General features: G+C 32.3%; 2 long non-coding RNA genes across 2 annotated transcripts; both read left to right on the forward strand.

The window, feature by feature from the left end:
- Positions 1 to 7,956: 7,956 nt before the first annotated feature.
- Positions 7,957 to 9,433, forward strand: LOC141633944 (uncharacterized). Its single transcript, XR_012538714.1, has 2 exons — positions 7,957 to 8,038; positions 8,214 to 9,433. It is a non-coding gene; the product is annotated as an uncharacterized LOC141633944 (long non-coding RNA).
- Positions 9,434 to 18,725: 9,292 nt separating this feature from the next.
- On the forward strand, positions 18,726 to 19,972 carry LOC141633945 (uncharacterized). The gene is made up of 2 exons (XR_012538715.1): positions 18,726 to 19,079; positions 19,609 to 19,972. It is a non-coding gene; the product is annotated as an uncharacterized LOC141633945 (long non-coding RNA).
- Positions 19,973 to 21,907: the final 1,935 nt, after the last annotated feature.

Consider the following 21,907-nt stretch of genomic DNA (forward strand, 5'->3'; position numbering starts at 1 on the left):
AGGAAGGGGAGTAGATCCGGTGTCGGGTGGTGGTGGGTGAGTCGTGGGTCTGCCGGCAAGGGGTGGTGTTGGTGTTAGATCTGGGCACGGGAAGGTCGCGTGGTGGTGGTCGTGTGGTGGGTCTGGTGGTGGTGTTGATGAGGTGAATGGTGGGTGGTTCGTGGTGGGCCGCATGTGGGTGGTTGTGGGAATGGTGAAAGGAGGGCTGTCGGTTGTGGTTGTTTTTTTTTTTTTTTTTTGGTTTTTTTTTTGTTGGTTTTTTTTTGTTGTTTTTTTTTTTTTTTTTTGAGAGAATGAGAGAAAGATGAGAGAGAATGAGTGTATGAGAGAAGTGTGAATGAATGAATAATGAGGAAGTGAGTTGGGAGATTAGAATGGTGGAAGAGTTGTACAAAATTAGGTGGAGTTATACACAATTAGGGAGGGAGATTAGGGAGGTTCATTTGTGACCCTTGAATGAGATGTAATCTCATCCCTCCATCCCTTCCATCCAAAGGCCCTTATAAGGACTTAGGGACTTATTAGATGTAGTGGCCTTATAAGAACCCTTCTCTATATATATATATATATATATATATATATATATATATATATATATATATATATATATATATATATAGTGAGCATTTTGTGAGTCCAGCATCTTAGATGGGTCCGTCCTATGAATAAGGACCATTAGATCAAAAGATCCAAGAGTCCTCGTTCAACCACGTCACTCCAGTCATTATGTCAAAATATAAAACCTAAACATCTCTTATCTTACGTCTCTTTATTGTCAGAATTTTTCTCTCTCTTCAAAAATTTCCCCACCTCTCTCTCTAGATACTGCATTCACTTGTTTTTCAACGAGAAAAATCGATGCGCGTCAAATCACTCGTAGTAAATATTAAAAACTTTTCTCAACTTTTCGATCAAGCAAAAGATTCACACAAATCTAGTCAAGATTCATTACATCCGTTTCTCACACAACTAAGAGGTGTAAATTGCTCTCCTTTTCGCTATATTTTTTAAATTATTTTGTTGTGATTGATGTTATCGGATTTTAATGTTGATGTTGTTGATTGATATGAACAAATTGTTGATTAATTTTTTTTTGTGTTTAATTTTATTACATAATTTCAAATTTAATTTGTAAGTTGTTATTGTCGATTTTGAGTGATATGTAGAAAATGTTTAATTTGATTGTTGTTGTTCTAGATCTAAGGTTAACATTTTGCTCGAACTGAGTAATTGCTTTTTCGTCAAAAAAATAGGTTTAATTTAATTTTGTTGTTCTAGATCTAGAATTATATAAATATGAACTGTCAATTGATTGTATCTCCGCTTTTTCTCAAACTTAGAAATTGAGAAATTAATTCTCGTTTCATGTTGTTGTTGTTGTTGTTGTTGTTGTTGTTGTTGTTGTTGTTGTTGTTGATGTCGATTTTATGTGTTCCAACTGTTTGTGCAAAAAAAATTAGGGTTAAGACATGATAAAATCTAGTAATAATGTTCGTTTTATTTTGTACTTGTTAAATTGCGATTTATTAAATTAACTTTCGTAACATACTCGACACCTTGTACTGTAACACTGTTACAGTAACACTATTACTGTAACACTATTACTGTAACACTGTTGTAAATTATCACTAATGATGGTTCACCGTCATTTCCATATGTTTTAATTAGTAATGGCCGAATGTTTTGTTTTGAATGGCAGAAAGAAGAAGAAGAAGGTTTGAGAAATCAACCGACACAAAAAGACGCGCAAGGAGATAATATATATACAAAAAAGAGTAAAACAATGACTAATCAGTCATGAAGATAGGTGTGAAGAAGGCAACGTTAATGAAGTTGAAATGCTAGTTGAGGCTGTTAACATTGTTGTCAGATTTTGATGTGTGATTATGATGTATACTTCTTGTAACCTTTTCACATTAATACGATGTGATATTGACAAATTATTTTAGCGGATCAACTGGGCTAGTCTGTTTTTACTTGATTTTTATTGTTGAAGTAATTAAAATTTGATCTTTTAACACTGTATCCGTATTATTTTTATGAATGAATGATGTTACAGTAACACAATTACTGTATCAATGTTACGGTAACACTGTTACTTTTAAAATACGAAACAGAAAACTTTTTCATTACATTTTAGAACTACTTTATACACCGTCTTATATAATACACAAACTAAATAATAATTATTGTAACATTGTTGTCATGTTAGTTTAATGAATTAATGTTTTTATAGTGACATTGTTACAGTAATATTGATATACCATTGGTGAATTAAATATAACGAAGATGTTACTGATAACAACGTGTAACGTGATTAATGATGATATTCTTTGTAACACTATTATTTGTGTCGTGGCAGAATAAGGATTGGTTGTATTGGAATTAGGAGGAATGTACAAAGTTATCTAATAAACTAAAGCAATAAAGTGGTGTTGACCATACAACAAACAACACAACAATGGTAAAAGTGTCCACTAGCATTCCAACTTCAATAACATTGCTTTCTTCATGCATATCTCCATGATTGATTATTCGACGTCTTGCTTTTTTTTTGTATATATTGTATCCTTGTCCGCCTTTTTTTTGTGTTGGTTGATTTCTCAAACCTTCTTCTTTCTTCAATTCTTCTGACAACCAAAACAAAACATTCGACAATTACTAGATAAACCATATGCGAAAGTCGGTGGTCCATTATTAATGATAATTTCACAGTAACAATATTACAGTAACATCATTGCGAGTTTATGACAATGTTAAACCATCACATTTAATTGGAAAAAAATCACATAACATCAAATATACAATGTTGTAAGAATATATTAAGTTCAATTCTGTCATGCAGTTTTAATGTTACTGTAACGCTATTACAGTAACAGGTGTCGTTGATTATTTTACGAAAACTAATTGAATCCTCACATTTACCGCAATTTCATGAAAACAAATCCAGGTATGAATTTAATAATGTAAAAACCTTAATTTTTTTTACAAACACTAATAACACAAATAATAAACAGTAAATAATATAAAAATGATGTTATACCACAAAATAATCCATAAAACGCAAATTAACACATAAATCAATCACAACAAGGCGTCAAAAAACGAAAGATTGTTAGTTTCACCATGAAATAACCCTACCTTTTCAGAAATAGTTTGAATACAACATATAATCGACATTAATAGTATGAACAATCAACAATAACAATTTTGAAATTAACTAGAAGGCGTAGAACTAACCTGGAAATCGATTGAAGGTAATCGAACGAAAAATGCGATTTCAACTAAAGGATCTGAATCGGAGTTTGATTAAGTTGTTTAAATCGATTGAATAGAATCAATCCGAATTGCTAGAATCATGAATTAATTGAATTGATTGAACTAATAAAATTGCTTATTGCTTGAGTTTCTAAAATTGATGAGATTAATTAAACGTGAATTGTTGAAAATTGAAATCCTAAAATTTGGGGATCTGTAGAAGAAGATGGTTTAGAGAGAGATGGGGGAAGAGAGATAAAGTAATATTAGGTTATGATATTATTAGGTTAGATTTTTAAGTTTATATAGTATGAGCTAGGATTAATATCAGCCATTCATTTGTGTAAAATTGAATGGTGGAGAATCGCGGGACGGACTCACCTAAGATATCTAGACTCACTTTGATGCGGTTTATATATATATATATATATATATATATATATATATATATATATATATATATATATATATATATATATATATATATATATATATATATACATCTGCTCATAGATTAGATCTGTATTATCTTTAAAAAATTTAAATTTAAGATTAAGAAGGAGGGTTTTCAATGCGAGATCTAAAAACATATATTTCCGTCGCACCGGTACTAAGTACTCTATGGTTTGGTTCTTTAGCTGGTCTATTAATAGAAATCAATCGCTTTTTCCCCGATGCGTTGACATTTCCTTTTTTTTATCCGAAAAAATGGTTTGGTTCTTTAGTTGGTCTATATGTATATATATATATATATATATATATATATATATATATATATATATATAGAGTGTCAAGTTCTCCTAAGTCCCTTACATCTATTGAGTTCTTGAGTCCTTCTAAGGGCCTTAGGATGAAGGGGATGGAGGGAGGAGATTGCATCTCAATGGAGGGCTAGAAATGCATCTAGCTAATCTTCCTCCCTAATCATTCTTAATCCCCTCCTCATTCTAATCTTATTCTTATCATCCACTCACTCATCTCTCTTTTATTCATTCCAAAATCAAAACCACATCTCTCATCCTCTCTTCCTCTCATCAACAAACCCAAAAAAAAAAAAACAAAAAAAAAACACCGTCATTCGAACAAAAAAAAAACCCGACCACCACCAACCCGCATCTCCTTCCTTCCACTATCACCCACCACTGCTACCACCACCAGCCCACCCCACGAACCCGCCTACCCGACACCACCTTCACAACCATCGCACTACCAAACCCAGCCTCCCACCACTGCCACCTCGCCATTCGAATACCGCCACCAACACCGTCATTCGAACACAACCACCATCCTCTGCACCACCGCACCTCCTCCTGCGGCTGAATTCCTCCCGCCTCCTCTCCTCATTTCAATTTTTTTTTTTCGTTTTTCTTTTCAGATATGGGCAAAATTTTGTATTTACAAATTTTGGTGTTTATTATTTACAAATTTTGGTGTGTATTTACAAATTTCTTTTCACACCACCTTCACGTATTTTTTTTGGTGTGTATTTAAAAATTTGGTATTTTTTTTTCAGAGATTTGGGGAAGGGGTTGTTAGTTGTAATTTTTGGTTAGTTGTAATTTTTGATTTTTTGTTTTTTTTTTTTTCGTTTTTTTTTTAGATTACTATTGTTGGTGTTTATTTTGTATTTATTTATCGGTATCGTTTGTATGACATTTTCAAATAAATCGTCGTGGTGATGTGGTGTTGTTGTCTAGTGGTTGGTGTTTTGTGAGACGGTTTTTATTAACAAATTATATTTTAAATCTACTTGTGATTTTATTTTATTTTAAAAAATTTCAGATTTACTTGTGAATTTTTATATTTACTCGTCTTATTATTATATGGTCTTGTTTTATATTTCACAAATCTCGCCTTGTTAATATCCGTCTTGTTATATATATTTGCCAATTTTCGTATTTACAATTTTGTCTTGGTATTGTTTGATTTAGGATATATTAAAATTACACTATTTTCTGTTAAAATTACACTTTTTCCCTGTTAAAATTACACTTCTGTTAGCTAAAAATACACTTTCGTTGCTTAAAATTACACTTTTGTCTGTTACAATTACACTTTTGTTAGCTAAAAATACGCTTTTGTTGCTTAAAATTACACTTTTCTCTGTTACAATTACACTTTTGTTAGCTAAAAATACACTTTTGTGTTAAAATTACAATTATATTTTTTTCTGTTACAATTACACTTTTTTTTGGTTAAAATTACATTTTTTTTGGGTTAAAATTACACTTTTTTCCTGTTAAAATTACACTTTTTTCTATTACAATTACACTTATTTCTGTTACAATTACACAATTTTTTGTTACAATTACACTTTTCCTGTTAAAATTTCACTCAATTCTGTTACAATTATACTTTTTTTGTTACAATTACACTTTTTCCTGTTAAAATTACACATATCTCTATTAATGACTAAAGTTACACTCTTGGACTAAAGTTAGACAAACTAATTTGGACTATTTGGACAATTTGGACTAACTAATTTGGACAATTTGGACAATATGGACTAACTAATTTGGACTATTTGGACTAACTAATGGAGTTATTTACTACTAAATTGAATACAATATTTACAACTAAATTTGGACTAAAATTATACAATTTTGGACTGAAAATACAAAATTTGGACTAAAAATACACTATTTACGACTAAATTTGGACTAAAAATACAATTTTGGATTGAAAATACACTATTTACGAATAATTTTGAACTAATAATACACTATTTACGACTAAATTTAGAGTAAAATTACACAATTTGAACTAAAGTTACACAATTCATTTATTTTAAGTCATTGAGATTGTGCAATTTCAATCATTGTCCACTAAAGTGTAACTTAGTAAATTGATAGTGTGTGTATCTTTTATCATTTTAAGAGTGTAATTTTAGTCCACAAAAGTGTAATTTTAGTCCAAAAAAGTATAATTTTAGTCTACAAATGTGTAACTTTAATCCACAAATGTATAACTTTAGTCTACAAAAGTGTAAATTTAGTCCACGAAAGTGTAATTTTAGTCCATAAAAGTGTAATTTTAATCCAAATTGTATAACTATAGTCCAAATTGTATAATTTTAGTCCAAATTTGTGTAATTTCAGTTGTTCTAACTTTAGTCCAAAAGCGTAACTTTAGTCATTGAGAAGGTAACCTTAGTAGAGATAAGTGTAACTTTAATAATAGAGATAAATGTATCTTTAGTGAAGACAAGTGTAATTTTAAAGGAAAAAAGTGTAATTTTAACGGGAAAAAGTGTAATTTTAACCGGAAAAAAAGTGTAATTTTAACGTTAAAAAGTGTAATTTTAACAGAAAAAAGTGTAATTTTAACGGAAAAAAGTGTAATTTTAACAGGAAAAAAACTGTAATTTTAACCGAAAAAAGTGTAATTTTAACGGACAAAAGTGTAATTTTAACCGAAAAAGTGTAATTTTAACCGAACAAGTAAGTTTAATAGATCCTAAATCACACACTACCAAGAGAAAATTTTAAATACGAAATTTTACAAATATATATAATAAGACGGATATTAACAAAGTGATATCAACAAGAAAAAAGTAAAAAATGAGATTTCATAACTAATAGATTTAGTACTAAAATCACACTATAATTTGTAAGAATGTCAATAACCGAAAAAAAAAGACCAAAACATCAAAATTGAAAAAAAAAAAAAAAACAAAACGGAAATGAAAAAAAAATAACGGGTCAATGAAAATTGATCTATTTTAGTAGATCTAAGATTAAAATAAAAAAAACTCACAAATTTAAAACAATATTATATAGCAAGACGATATAAGGAGAAAAAAAACAACAAACAAAATAAAAAGACCACCCAAACATCAAGTTAAAAAAAAAATTAAAAAATTAAAATTAAAAAAATGACGTCGGGGCGGCGGTGGTGGCGGCGGCGGTGGCGGTTGGCGACTGTGGTGGTTTTTGGTGGGTGGTGGTAGGTGGATGGTGAATGAGGAAAAAATGAGTAAATGATTTATTTGGATTTTTTGGGTTTTTTTTTGTTTGGTTTTTTTGGGTTTTTTTTTTCTTGGTTTTTTTGGAGAGAATATGAAGAAGTGAGATATAGAGAGAGAATGAGGAGATGTGATAATGAGTTGATGAATGAAAGATGAGGAAGATTAATGTAGTTAATGAGAAAATTAGAGGAAGATGGCAAAATTAGAGCATTAACCTTAATTTTTTTGTTCTCATCTTAGCCCTCCATTTTCAAGATCCAATGGCCCATAATGGGACTTATGGACTCACATGTAAGAGGAGGACTCACTTGATCTTATTACTATATATATATATAGAGAGATTGAATCATGTGAGGCACCCTTCTTAGGGTGAGGTAGCTGTACCCATTCTAAACCATTGGATCTAAAAAATTGTAAATTCATCAGATTATGACACATGTCCCTATATTATCTAACACATACACTTTACATCTCAAAGCCATTTACGGTGTCCTCCTTCTCTCTCTTCAGCTCAGCTTCATCTTCATCTCGTCACTCGCCATTAACGCCGAGCTTCCGACCGCCATTGATAGTGAGCTTTTCATCCGCCATTATCCTCCTCAACTTAGGTACTTTCGATTCAATAGTTTTCATTTCAATTCATCCGTAATTTTCATTCCGTCTTCTCCGATTCATCTCGTTTTCGCCATTATCACTGTACTTTCATTACTAATTAATTTATTTTAATGCAGGTTTTAATCGTTATTGATCAAAATCGAGCACGAACGCATAAAATCAATTCACCGAAGAAGACGCCTATTCTCTCCTCCAACGGTTTTTTTTCTCTTATTCTCTTATTCATTTCTAATTTATAATCACTCCGTCTCAATCATTTGTTTACCTTTTCTATTACTCCCTCCGTACCAATCTTGAGACGGAGCGAGTATTTACAAATGATTGGGACAATTCAATTTAGTTTCTTATTAATTAATTAAAGAATTAAAAATAGGTGTCCGGCATCGACGATATTATTAGTGCTGCGAGAAGTGGCGCAGTATCCATCGGTAAAGATAAATTGGGAAAACTTGTTGAAGAAGACAAGTAGTGGTATAAAGTCTGCTGCTGAGCTTCAATTGCTATGGCGTCATTTAGCGTATCGACATCCGCTTCCGATTCCTCCTTCTCCTTCTTCTTCACCTTCTGATGACGATAGTGATCTCGAGTTTGAAGTCGAACCGTTTCCGGCTGTTTCGACTGAGGCTGCCTTTGAAGCTGCTAATTGTGTCAAGGTTAGACTCAGTCTGAATCAGTGAATATCCAATTTTGCCCCTAGTTAATTAACTAATTTCCGCTTTGTTGTGTCGCAATTTAATTGTTATCGGTGGAGGGACGGAGTGTTTGTTTCCCCTAGTTGATTAACTAATTTCCCATACTGCATCGCAATTTAATTGTTATCGGTGGAGGGAGGGAGTATTTGTTTCCGTATACAGTTAGTTTTGTGTAAGGCTGTTTTACACGAGACCATTGAAAAACCGTATACTTCCTTTGTGCCAGTCATTTGTTATTAGTTTGTGCGGTATCACTTAGTTTCAGTTCCAGCAATTTGTTATCTTCTTAGGTTAATCTACTTGATTTGTTCGTCATTTCCGAGGTTTCTGTCTTTATTTTAGATTTATTGTAGGAGTTGATGGTTTTACTAATTCTGTTGATGTTATTTTGACACTGATTTCTTTTGTTACATTTTCCATTCTTAAGTTTTGTGCCAGTCATTTGTTATTAGTTTATGCATCTTTTTTGTCTTTTGTAATCATGTCTTTATTTTGGCGTAAATGGCAGGGAGACCTGTGGGGCGTGGAAGGGGCAGAGGTCGTGGCCGTGGGCGTTAATTTTTTGGCATGTTGGTCAGCTTCGTTTGGTCACTGTGATCAGATCTTATATGAGCAGGAGTACATACATCACTGTATGGTATGAGATGCTGGCTATTGCTTCGGCTTTACCGTTATGCTTTCAGTATTCACTAGAATTGCTTATGACTTAAATTTTCAAGTTAAAAGGATGATCGTAATGGTAGTAGGTCTTTGTGGTGTAGTGTGTGAACCTTTTGTAGAATATAGTTATAATGGATATAATCGTAGTTGTAATTTTACCCTCGTTCATGTTGTTTAGATTGTAATTTTAACCTTTTGTAGAATATAGTTATAATAAATATTGCTGAAATTTGAATTGGTATGATATTGGTACGAACTAGTGGTGATTTTTGCGTCGTGAAAGGAATATGTTAGTGTATGTCAATAGTTTTTTTCACAATTTCTGTCATTCTAAAGTTTGATTATGTGCATCCATCTAGGGTACCGTTTATGTGGAGGTAAGGTTTATGAGGAAATCTGCTATGGGAGAAAGGGAGCCAAGTTAACGTGGGTCCGTGGCTTGTTTTCTAAGGTTTACTTTGGAAGTTTGATTTAGGTTATTGCTTCGATTCGTATAGATGACATTGTGACCGATCGTCTGTTTTTAGATGATGTGCTGAACCACTGCCAACATTTTGATAATCGGATTAGCCTACGTAGAAACATTCGTCTTTTTTATGTGTAGATAGTACAATATTACATGTGAGAGTGAGAGTTGAGACCAGTTTGGAGCAGTTGTAAGTTAGATAGAAATCTCTGTAGTTAGCATTAAGGCGTAGAAAAAGACCGCTGAAACCACTGTTTGGGCGATTACGATCTTTGTTATTGTTGTTTTGAGAGGGAATTCATTTCATTTTATATAGAGCCGCAGAGTCAGTATAAGTTGCTCACGAAATTGGTTGTGATTTTTGACTTTCCTGGTTGCGATCCATGTGGCCTAAATTCTGTAACTGAACAACAAGACGTTTATGGACGGAGCAATAATTGTATGGTCATCAATGAAAATAACAAGAATCTCACTTGAGCAAAATGTGAGAGAGACTTTCAGAAGTTCGTTCCTGATGCCCGTTCTACAATCACGGAGTCATATGGTAATGAATCTAGGGTTGTTCATCACATTGACACTCAATCGCAGGTTAGTCTTTTCATTGTTGCATATCTAAAGACTATTAGCTTAAGGTTCCCCTTATTTAATCTTTGTTATGTACTCATATATCTTAACGGCTATTAGCTCAAATGGGAGAGCAATGTGCAAATCTTGCACAAAGGTATGAGTTCGAATCTCATATAGCCTAGTTAATTTAAGAATCTAGTGTATTAAACTTAAATACAATAACATTGAGGATGAGTTAGCCAAATCCGTACTCAGATGTGCAAAATTGAGGATGAGTAGAAGAAGCTCAAACTTAGATGTGCACAAACGACGTGCATAAGCCAAAACGTCGTGCAGAGCCACTAAAGGAGCAAAGGATTACAATTTTGAGTCCTTTGTAAAGTCAATGTTAGAAATTATCTAAATTGGGTGCAATTGGACATGACAGAAAAGGCCAAAACCCAAAAGTCCACTAGAGAAATACCAATTAGGCTTTGAAGTAACGAATGCGAAATCAATAACCAACATGGGAGTCGAACCCACACCTTGTGCATTACACAACGCTCTGCCATTTGAGCTAATTGGTTTTAAAATAATTAAATCATTCCACTAGTTTTCATCATGTGAGTTGTTCCCTTATCTCTGCTCCCCCTGCCATTAGAGGAACGACTGAAGAAATTGATTCTCGAGGAGTGCTCTAGTCCTTACCTTGGAACTTTCCATTTTTTGGTTAATCACTCTGTTGAAAAGAAATAGTTGTCACTTTGGTATTTTGCTCTGTACTAGTATAGTTGTGTATATAGCTTCGATCTTTTCCACCTTCATGTTGAGGAACAAAATTAATTGCGGTTTTTTTGAATATGTGCTGCTTTAGTTCATTCCATCTTGAAAGAATGTGAAAGAAAATCATACCCCCATTTATTTTAACCACTTATGATGACCAAGTTTCACAAAATAAGGTTTGAGATTCACCAAATAAGGAAAAGAGCAAAAATCGTGATTTTAACCACTTATGATGATCAAGTTTCACAAAACAAGCTCTAAGATTCACTGAACAAGGTCTGAGATTCACAAAACACAGTATGAGATTCACCTAATAAAGAAAAGATCAAAATAGGTGATTTTAACCACTTATGATGATCAAGTTTCACAAAACAAGCCTTAAGATTCACTGAATAAGGTATGAGATTCACAAAATAAGGTTTGAGATTCACCAAATAAGGAAAAGAGCAAAAAACGTGATTTTAACCACTTATGATGACCAAGTTTCAGAATATTAACTTATAGGTTCACAAAACAAAGTCTAAGATTCACAAAACAAGATCTAAGATTCACAAAATAAGGAAAATAGCAAAATAGGTGATTTCACCATTTATGGCCAGGTGGGGTCAGAATATTAACTTACAGGTTCACAAAACAAGGTCTAAGATTCACAAAACAAGGTTTGAGATTCACCAAAAAAAAAAAGCAAAATAGATAGTTTCAACCACTTATGAAGAATTTTTACAATATTGCCTTCCAGTTTCACAAAACAAGCTTTAAAATTCACAAAATAAGGCCTAAGATTCACAAAATAAGAAAAAGAGCAATTAGGTGATTTCAACCACTTATGAAGGTTTGAGATTCACAAAACAAAACGTTAAGATTCACTGAATAAGGTATGAGATTCACAAAATAAGGTTTGAGATTCACCAAATAAGGAAAAGAGCAAAAAACGTGATTTTAACCACTTATGATGACCAAGTTTCAGAATATTAACTTACAGGTTCACAAAACAAGGTCTAAGATTCAAAAAACATTGTCTGAGATTCACAAAATAAGAAAAAGAGCAATTACGTGATTTCAACCACTTATTACCAAGTTTCGTAATATTTTCTTCTAGGTTCACAAAACTGGCTCTAAGATTAACAAAACAAGGTTTAAGATTCACAAAAAAAGAGTAAAATACATAATTTCAACCATTTATGAATAATTTTTACAATATTGTCTCCTAGTATCACAAAACAAGCTGTAAAATTCACAAAACAAGGCATATGATTCACAAAATAAGAAAAAGAGTAAAATAGGTGATTTCAACCACTTATGACCAAGTTTGAGAATATTATCTTCTAAGATTCACAAAATAAGGTCTGAGATTTACCAAAAAAAAAGCAAAGTAGGTAGATTCAACCACTTATGAAGAATTTTTACAACATTACCTTCCAGTTTCGCAAAACAAGCTTTAAAATTAACAAAATAAGGCCTAAAATTCACAAAATAAGAAAAAAAAGCAATTAGGTGATTTCAACCACTTATGAAGGTTTGAGATTCACAAAACAAAACGTTAAGATTCACTGAATAAGGTATGAGATTCACAAAATAAGGTTTGAGATTCACCAAATAAGGAAAAGAGCAAAAAATGTGATTTTAACCACTTATGATGACGAAGTTTCAGAATATTAACTTACAGGTTCACAAAACAAGGTCTAAGATTCACAAAACATTGTCCGAGATTCACAAAATAAAAAAAAGAGCAATTAGGTGATTTCAACCACTTATGACCAAGTTTCGTAATATTTTCTTCTAGATTCACGAAACTGGCACTAGGATTCACAAAACAAGGTTTGAGATTCACAAAAAAAGAGTGAAATACATAATTTCAACCATTTATGAATAATTTTTACAATATTGTCTCCTAGTTTCACAAAACAAGCTGTAAAATTCACAAAATAAGGCCTATGATTCACAAAATAAGAAAAAGAGTAAAATAGGTGATTTCAACCACTTATGACCAAGTTTGAGAATATTATCTTCTAAGATTCACAAAATAAGGTCTGAGATTTACCAAAAAAAAAAAGCAAAATAGGTAGATTCAACCACTTATGAATAATTTTTACAATATTACCTTCCAGTTTCACAAAACAAGCTTTAAAATTCACAAAATAAGGCCGAAGATTCACAAAATAAGAAAAATAGCAATTAGGTGATTTCAACCACTTATGAAGGTTTGAGATTCACAAAACAAAACGTTAAGATTCACGGAATAAGGTATGAGATTCACAAAATAAGGTTTGAGATTCACAAAATAAGAAAAAAAGCAAAAAACGTGATTTTAACCACTTATGATGACCAAAACAAGGTCTAAGATTCACAAAACAATGTCTAAGATTCACAAAATAAGAAAAAGAGCAATTAGGTGATTTCAACCACTTATGACAAAGTTTCGTAATATTTTCTTCTAGGTTCACAAAACTGGCTCTAAGATTCACAAAACAAGGTTTGAGATTCACAAAAAAAGAGTAAAATACATAATTTCAACCATTTATGAATAATTTTTACAATATTGCCTCCTAGTATCACAAAACAAGCTGTAAAATTCACAAAACAAGGCCTATGATTCACAAAATAAGAAAAAGAGCAAAATAGGTGATTTCAACCACTTATGACCAAGTTTCAGAATATTATCCTCTAGGTTCACAAAATAAGCTCTGAGATTCATAAAACAAGGTCAAGAACTAAAGCTGAATGTGCCAAAAGAATCTCATGCATGCATTCAACCATTTATGGCCAAAAGCTGAATCTGCCAAAAGAATCTCATGAATGCAGATCAGTCTCGTGTTTCGGCTTTGACAAAGAATCAGTGAAGGAAGATTATGTGGATTCCATCAACAGTCAGGCTTATAATCCGAAGAACATTCGGACATGTGCGCGTCACTACTACTAAACGATAATGACAAATTAAAGCAAGCAAAACTCAATCTTTACCACAACAACAATGAACTAGCAGCAATTCGAGTGAGTGAGGACGTCAGCTGCTACTAAACTGATAATGACAGACTTAACTTCTGATTTCCAGTAGAAATTATCTGTCACTGATTAAATGCTAAACAAACAATCACATTGGCAAACCAATTTGTACAAATAATCAACTAAGCAATGGCACTTGGCTGAAGATATGCAAAATGTTATAATAAAAAAAAAAAAAAAAAAAAAAAAAAAAAAAAAAACCACTCTCATTGCTAAAATGAGGATGTCCATGAAGTCTCAACTACGAACAGAACATCACGCCACGTCTGCATAAGCAACTGGACTCAACTATGGCAACATGGAAAAGTCACAAGAGTCCCATGTTTTTCGACAACGGTTGTATAGGTACTCAAAATATGAGCATGTACGGAAATGTTGTCCTAAATTTAGAGCTGAATTACTTAATTGATTACTTTGTTGAGCTGGCTCTCCGCCAGAGTACTAGTCCATTTATAACATCAGCTGGTCTATATTAAGCAACAAATGCTATTTAACTATCACAACTCATATTAAGGACTATTTTCAGTTTAGTAAACAGAGCAACTCAACCAAGTAAGCATTAGCAGTGTAGCACAACTAAACTAAAGAAGACGGAATTCCAAAAAAATGAAAAGGTACTCACTCACTCACACACTCAATCTTTACCACTGAAAGGGATTGCTCTCTGCTGTCAAGGCACTTCCAACATCGGAAATTATCAGTGGAGAATTGTGAATTTACGAAATCGCTCATCAATTGTGAATTTACGAAATCGTTCAATTTCGATCAATCGAGCCTTATATCATCAATTTATTATTGAATTTTTCGATCAATCGAGCCTTATATCATCAATTTATTATTGAATTAACAAAATTATATGAATATGCTCAATTTTGATAAAAATTATGAAATTACCTCAAAATTGAATAAGATCGGATGATGAGGAAGCAAATGAGGATGAAGTACGGTTCTGACGACATAGTAGGAAAGTCTTGGAAGTCGTTGAAGACGAATCGGGGAAAATGTCAGATAAAGATGTCAGGATGAAGTGCAATGTGGATGGAGTATGGTTCAACAAAATGATTTACGCAGCTAACCCTGTCTGACGTAAGACGACTTCCGTCGATCCATATCCATTGAACTTATCACTAAACTGACCACCATGGAAGTTCTTTTCAATTTTCTTTAAAGAAAATTGAAATGGAGGGAGTACATATCGAAGAAATTATTATGCATTCCAAGGCAATCAAACAGTATACTTCAATAACAATGCTCTACTCAGGCCATTCAGATGCACAACATGAATTTCCAGTTCTAGGCGTAGATAAGCAGCTTCTCTGGCTCAAAATTGCTCGAAATCTTTAGCTGAAATTGGTTAATTTGATGAAATCTTCTTCTAAAATTGCTTATTTTGATGAAATTTTCTACTGAAATTGCTTAATTCGATGTTGTTTAGATGAAAATGGCTGCTTTGATTCTCCGAAAACGAAAAATTTGGGGAACTTTGCGGGAAATTGTTTTGTTGTTTTTGTAGTGAGAGAATTTGGGCCTGTTTTAGTTTAGAGAGAGGAAGTATTTTGGTCTAAATGAAAAGATTATGAAAGACCCCAAATTTCCAGCCCAATGAACAATTGGAAATCAGTCCAATGTAACAATTTGGTGAGGCCGGCCGCCTCGCCATAATTAACGGCCTCACCGGATCCGGCCTCTCTCTCTCTCTCTCTCTCTATATATATATATATATATATATATATATATATATATATATATATATAAGTTCAAATGAGTCCACCTAAAATGGTGAGTCCACTAAGTCTAATCCTAGCCATTGATCTTCTAAGATTAATGGTTGAGATTTTAAAATTTTAAGATGAAAACTTTGATGTTTTATAAATGAAACTTTAATTTATGAGTGTAACTTTAATTCTTTACAATTATAACTTTAATATTTAAAGTCATTATATAAATAAAAATTTAAATTTATGTTATGAAATTTTATTTTTAATGATTTATAAATGTAACTTTACTGTTTTAGGAGTGAAATTTTAATTTTAAAAATTGAAACTTTAATTTTTTTAGCCGATTTCTAATATAAAATTTGAATTTTTTAAATTTTACTGATTTATAATTGTAACTTTAATGTTTTACGACTGAAACTTTAATACTAAAAATTGAAACTTTAATTTTTTTAAATAATTTCTAATATAAAAATTTGAATTTTTTTAATTTTACTGATTTATAAATGTATCTTTAATGTTTTACGACTGTAACTTTAATGCTAAAAATTAAAACTTTAATTTTTTTAACCAAGTTCTAATATAAAAATTTGAATTTATTTAATTTTACAAATTTATAAAGGTAACTTTAATGTTTTACGAGTAAAACTTTAATGCTAAAAATTGAAACTTTTAATTTTTTTAGACAATTTCTAATGTAAAAATTTTAATTTACTTAATTTTACTGATTTATAAATTTTATGTAATGTAAATACTGTAATTTTATGAAGGTAACTTTATTGTTTTACGATTGTAACTTTATCCATAATTTTTGAAACTTTAGTCCTTGGCGAGTATAGTTAGTCCGTATCAGAGCGTAACTTTAGTCCATATAAGCGTAACTTTAGCCCATGCGGCTGAAACTTTATATTAATAATCACCCACAACCACCACCCTCACCTCCTCCAACCACCCGACCCATGACCACAAAACCACTACCACCACCTCTGACCACCAACCACCACACTCGCCCCTGCAACAACCGCCACCACGTACCACCAATCTGGAAAAAAAAATTGGAAAAGGCCACGACATCACCACCATCCCTATCCCCACAAATGACCCACCACCACCACCAACTATAGATCTAAAAAAACGAGTACCACGCCGCCATCAACAACCAACAACATCACCATCAACAACCAACAACCAACAACTAACAACAACACCAACGTCGCCATGACATCTACCTGACGCCACCATCACCAACAACCGACAAAAAAAAAAGAGAAGAGGAGAGGGAGTAGGCGGTCGGGCAGTGGAGGACAAGAAGAGTAGAGGAAGCAGGCGGCAAGTGACGGTGGCGGGCGGGCTGGTGGCGACGAATGGCGGATCTGTGTGTTGTCGGGGGTAGTGGCCGAGGTAGCACGGGGAAAGAGGGAGGATTAGAGGGGTGGGTGGGAAAAAAAAAGGGAGAAGTGGTGGTGTTGGGGTGGTGGCTTAGAGGGGCGAAGGTGGTGTAGTTATGGAGTTGGAGAGAGAAAGCGAGGAAGAGAGAGAAGTGAGAATTTTTTTTTCTAAGGCAGTGAAATGGAGAGGTTAGGGTTTTGTTGTGTTTTTATATAGTCCTTTTATTTTGAGATTTAATCTTGGCCCTTGATTTAGTTATACTTTAATGGATAAGATTAGAACTCATGGACTTATCTAAAGGAGGTGGACTTAGTTGATCTCATTTATATATATATATATATATATATATATATATATATATATATATATATATATATATATATATATATATATATATATATATATATATATATAGGTTGAGATCCCATGAGAACCCCCTTCATATGAGAACCATGAGAACCTCAAGTTCAGAAATTATGTACCAAAGGTTCAGAACTTTTATACGTCGGGGTCAGAACTTTAATACCAAAGGTTCAGTCATTTAAGAGAATATGGTACTTCAATTTCTAATTCAGGTACACACGTGATATCCTCTTAATTGTTTTGTGTCACGGAACCAGATTTTCACAAATGGTGCTTTTAAATATAATGAAGTTGTCTACCGTTATTATCAAAGTGCTGATTTTGTAGTTATGCAGGATGATAAATCCATACTAGGTACAAGTAAATTATTATCACTTTTTAATTTGTATTTGATTATCCACAGATCATGGAGGTTCCTAGTTTAACTTGCGATTTAGATGAGAAAAATGAAGGGACACGATATAACGAGATGAACAGAAAGAAGAAAAGCGGCGGCTTGCGGCGGTGCGGCGGGGAAGACGCGGTGGTCTTGGCCTACACTGGGCTCCATGGAAGGAGGAGGGAGCAGGGGTGGTGGTTTTGGTGCGACACGAATAGGAGATCAGCAAAAGGGGAAAACAGAGGGGTATGAGGCTGTAGTGGTTGATGGTGGTGATTGGCGGCCAATGGTGAGTACCAGGTTGTTCACGGTGGTGAATAGAGTTTGGTTAACGGTGTCGATTTTATGATCGACGGTAACGATGGAGGTAATTTAGCTTTTTGGGTTGTTTGTATTTGTTTTTAATGTCGATGATGATGGTCATTTATGCGAAAATATTGGTCGAAGTGCATGGAGAATGGTGGTTATTGTGTTACAGTAGCGGCGTTGGTTTGGGTGGTAGGCTATTGACGCAAATGTGGGTGGTGGTGGTAATCGGGAATGGTTGTGATTTGTGTAGGCGTGGATGGTTGTGATAATGATGTAGTGTGGTACGACTATGGTGGCGATAAAGGGTGTTTTTGGGTTCTGGACATTTGGTATTAAAGTTCTGAACATGGGGTTCTCATGGGAAGGGGGTTCTCATAGGATCCTATATATATATATATATATATATATATATATATATATATATATATATATATATATATATATATAATTAGGTTCAACTAAGTCCATCTAGTTTAGATGAGTCCATAAGTCCTCATCTAAACCATTAGATGAAAATATAATGGATGGCTGAGATTAAAATAAAAAACATATCCACCCATCCATCCACTTACATTAAATTTCGTCAGTTCCCAATTTTTTTTTCATTCCCCATAAATCTCATCTCTCTTACGATTAATCTCATCTCTCTTTTTCATTTCCTATTAACCCAATCTCTCTTTTTCATCTCACTAAACTGATCATCATCCATCATCTCACCTTTGGGCTTCCACCATGAAGCTACTATTCGAAACACAATCAGACCACAAACACCATCAACTCTCTTCCTTCAGTCAAACAATAATCTTCTGTCAAGGAATTAGTAAAGCGGGTTTGTCAACGACTCAGCGACAACGGAACAAATAAAGGGAGAAAATAAAGGGGGTCAGTAATTGGCTAGTTTCGGTGGCAGTCTCGGTCTCGATTTGAATACGAGGTATGCGGCTGCTAAAATGGTTATGGTGTTGTGTTATAATTGTGCCATCTATTTGTGTGTCTTATTTCATGTTAAACAACTATGATTTTTTTTTTTATCAAACTATTTTGCGATTTTAATTTTAGATGTATTAAAAACAAAGTAAAATTTCCTATGGTGCTTTAGATCTTAAATATTTTGGTGATTTTAATCTTAGATGTACGTATTTGATTTTAATTTACTTTGATCTTGTTTTTAGTCGAAGTCATCATTCTATATGGTCTTGTTTTTAATTTACTTTAGTGGACTTGAGTTATTGGGTTTTGGAAAATAAAAAGGGAGATAATTTCCTATTGTTTACTACTTTTCATCTGGTTGTCAATTTGTTGTAGAAATACAGTACACTAAATTCAATTTTATCAAATTATAGTTTTATTGTCACTATTAAATAATGCTCATCTAAAAATATAAGGCCGGCTACTAATTTTATGTTTGTTTGATTTCCTTGCTTGAAGTTTGAAGTTTCCACTGATGGTGGTTGTGTACGCAGGATCGAAGTCTTCGCCGCATCAAATACTAGCCTCGATTTTTATACATCTGCCACTAGCCTCGTAAATAAGAGTTGCTAATGGTGGTTAGGGGCGACTAAGACGATAAGAGTGCAATGGTGTTTTATGTGGTGGGTTCATGGTGTTCATTGGTGGTTCTAGTGGTGTTCCATGGTGGTCGCGGTGATGATGAGCGCTAATTGTAACGTTAGGAAGTAGCATTGCGTAACTTTAAATAAATACTGTGTAACTTCAAATCGTTATTTATGTAATTTCAATTCATATTTGTGTACCTTTAAATTAGTATTATGTAATTTCGAATCGTTATTTATGTAACTTCAATTCATATTTGTGTAACTTTATTTAGTATTGTGCAACTTTAAATTAATATTGTATAACTTTAATTCATTAGTCGTATAACTTCCATTGATATTGTGTAACTTTAATTGATATTGTGTAACTTCAATTGATATTTTTGTAACTTTAAATCAGTATTGTGAAACTTTAAATAAATATTGTGCAACTTTAATTCATTAGTCGTGTAACTTTAATTGATATTGTGTAACTTCAATTGATATTGCGAAACTTTAAATAAATATTGTGTAACTTTAATTCATTAGTCGTGTAACTTTAATTGATATTGTGTAATTTCAATTGATATTTGTGTAATTTTAAATTAGTATTGCGAAACTTTAAATAAATATTGTGTAACTTTAATTCATTAGTCGTGTAACTTCCATTGATATTGTGTAACTTTAAATTGATATTGTGTAACTTCAATTGATATTTGTGTAACTTTAAATTAGTATTACGAAACTTTAAATAAATATTGTATAACTTCAAATCGTTAGTTGTATAACTTTAAATTAGTATTGCGTAACTTTAAATAAAAATTGTGTAACTTCGAATTGTTAGTTGTGTTACTTTAAATAAATATTGGGTAACTTTAAATTTGTATTGCGTAATTTCAAAACATTAGTTGTGCAACTTTAAGTAAATATTGTGTAACTTTAAATTAGTGTTGTGTAACTTAAACTGTTATTTGTGTGACTTCAATTAATATTTTGTTATATTAATTTATTACGGAGTATTGTGTAACTTTAAATCAATATTGTGTAACTTCAAGCCGAGATGTTGTAACTTCAATTAAGATATGGTGCAATTTCAAGCAACTTCAATTGATATTCTGATACTTCAATTATATGATTAGATTAATTAATTAATTTCAAATAAATATGATGAAATTTCAAACGGATATAGTATAACTTCAAAAATAAAGGGTAGAACTTCAAACAGTGTAAGTTAAGTAATTAGTAATACTGAAAATTTTGGAAACTCAATGGTATATGAAAATATTACCATTGCGACGGGCTCGAAAAAATAATAAATTTAGACTTTTATTTCGTCTTAATCGGAGTCCGGATGAAGATTTACGGAGCTTTTTTTCAAAATCGTTTTCATTTTACGCGGGTTTGAAAAATTTTGATTATAAGCAATTATTTGGAAGTCTGAAATGGAAATAACAAGTTGATGAAAAAGAGAATATAATTAATTGGTTAATTGAGAATTAAATTTATGAGAGAGAAAAGTTAATGGGTCATTAATTACTAGTTGGTGGGTGTGCTTTACCTTTTAATCCCAACCATCAATTTTATAAGATCTAATGGCTTAGAAATGGACTTAAGGACTTATTTTTTTAGGTGGATGTGGGAAATAATCTGTATATTTCCCTTTAACATGAAGGATTATAACGATTTAATAAAGATGATCTAAGATCATAAAATAAAATATATAAACAAAAGTAAAAGGATTTAGAATTAACCTCAGGTCCTAGCAAAATTGGCCTAAGAACAATATCAAAACTGATATTCGCCTATTAGTTGCACCCAAGACGATCTGAGATATACCCTTTGATTAGGCTAGAAATCAATCTAAAAAGAATTAGGTCAGAAATGAAATAATTCTCTACCTTTAATCAATTAGGAAAGAAACAACCTCCTAAAGTGTGTTAAATTGTCACTACCTTTGATTATGCTAGTTAGGATCGAACCCATGACCTCCTGGCTTGTGTACCCTCACTATTACCACTATGACACATTCAACTTGTTGATATTAAATACAACTGATTATATTTAACTACGAATTAACAGATTAATTCGTCCAAACTAACCTTATATATATTTAATTAAATATAACTTATTATATTTAATTTACGAATTGACAGTTAATTTGTCTCAACTTAATATTATTTAATTTTCATTAAATAATTATCTCATCAACACATTGACTAACTTTTTAGTC

The sequence above is a fragment of the Silene latifolia genome, chromosome Y (genome assembly GCF_048544455.1).
Source record: "Silene latifolia isolate original U9 population chromosome Y, ASM4854445v1, whole genome shotgun sequence".
Lineage (NCBI taxonomy): Eukaryota > Viridiplantae > Streptophyta > Magnoliopsida > Caryophyllales > Caryophyllaceae > Silene > Silene latifolia.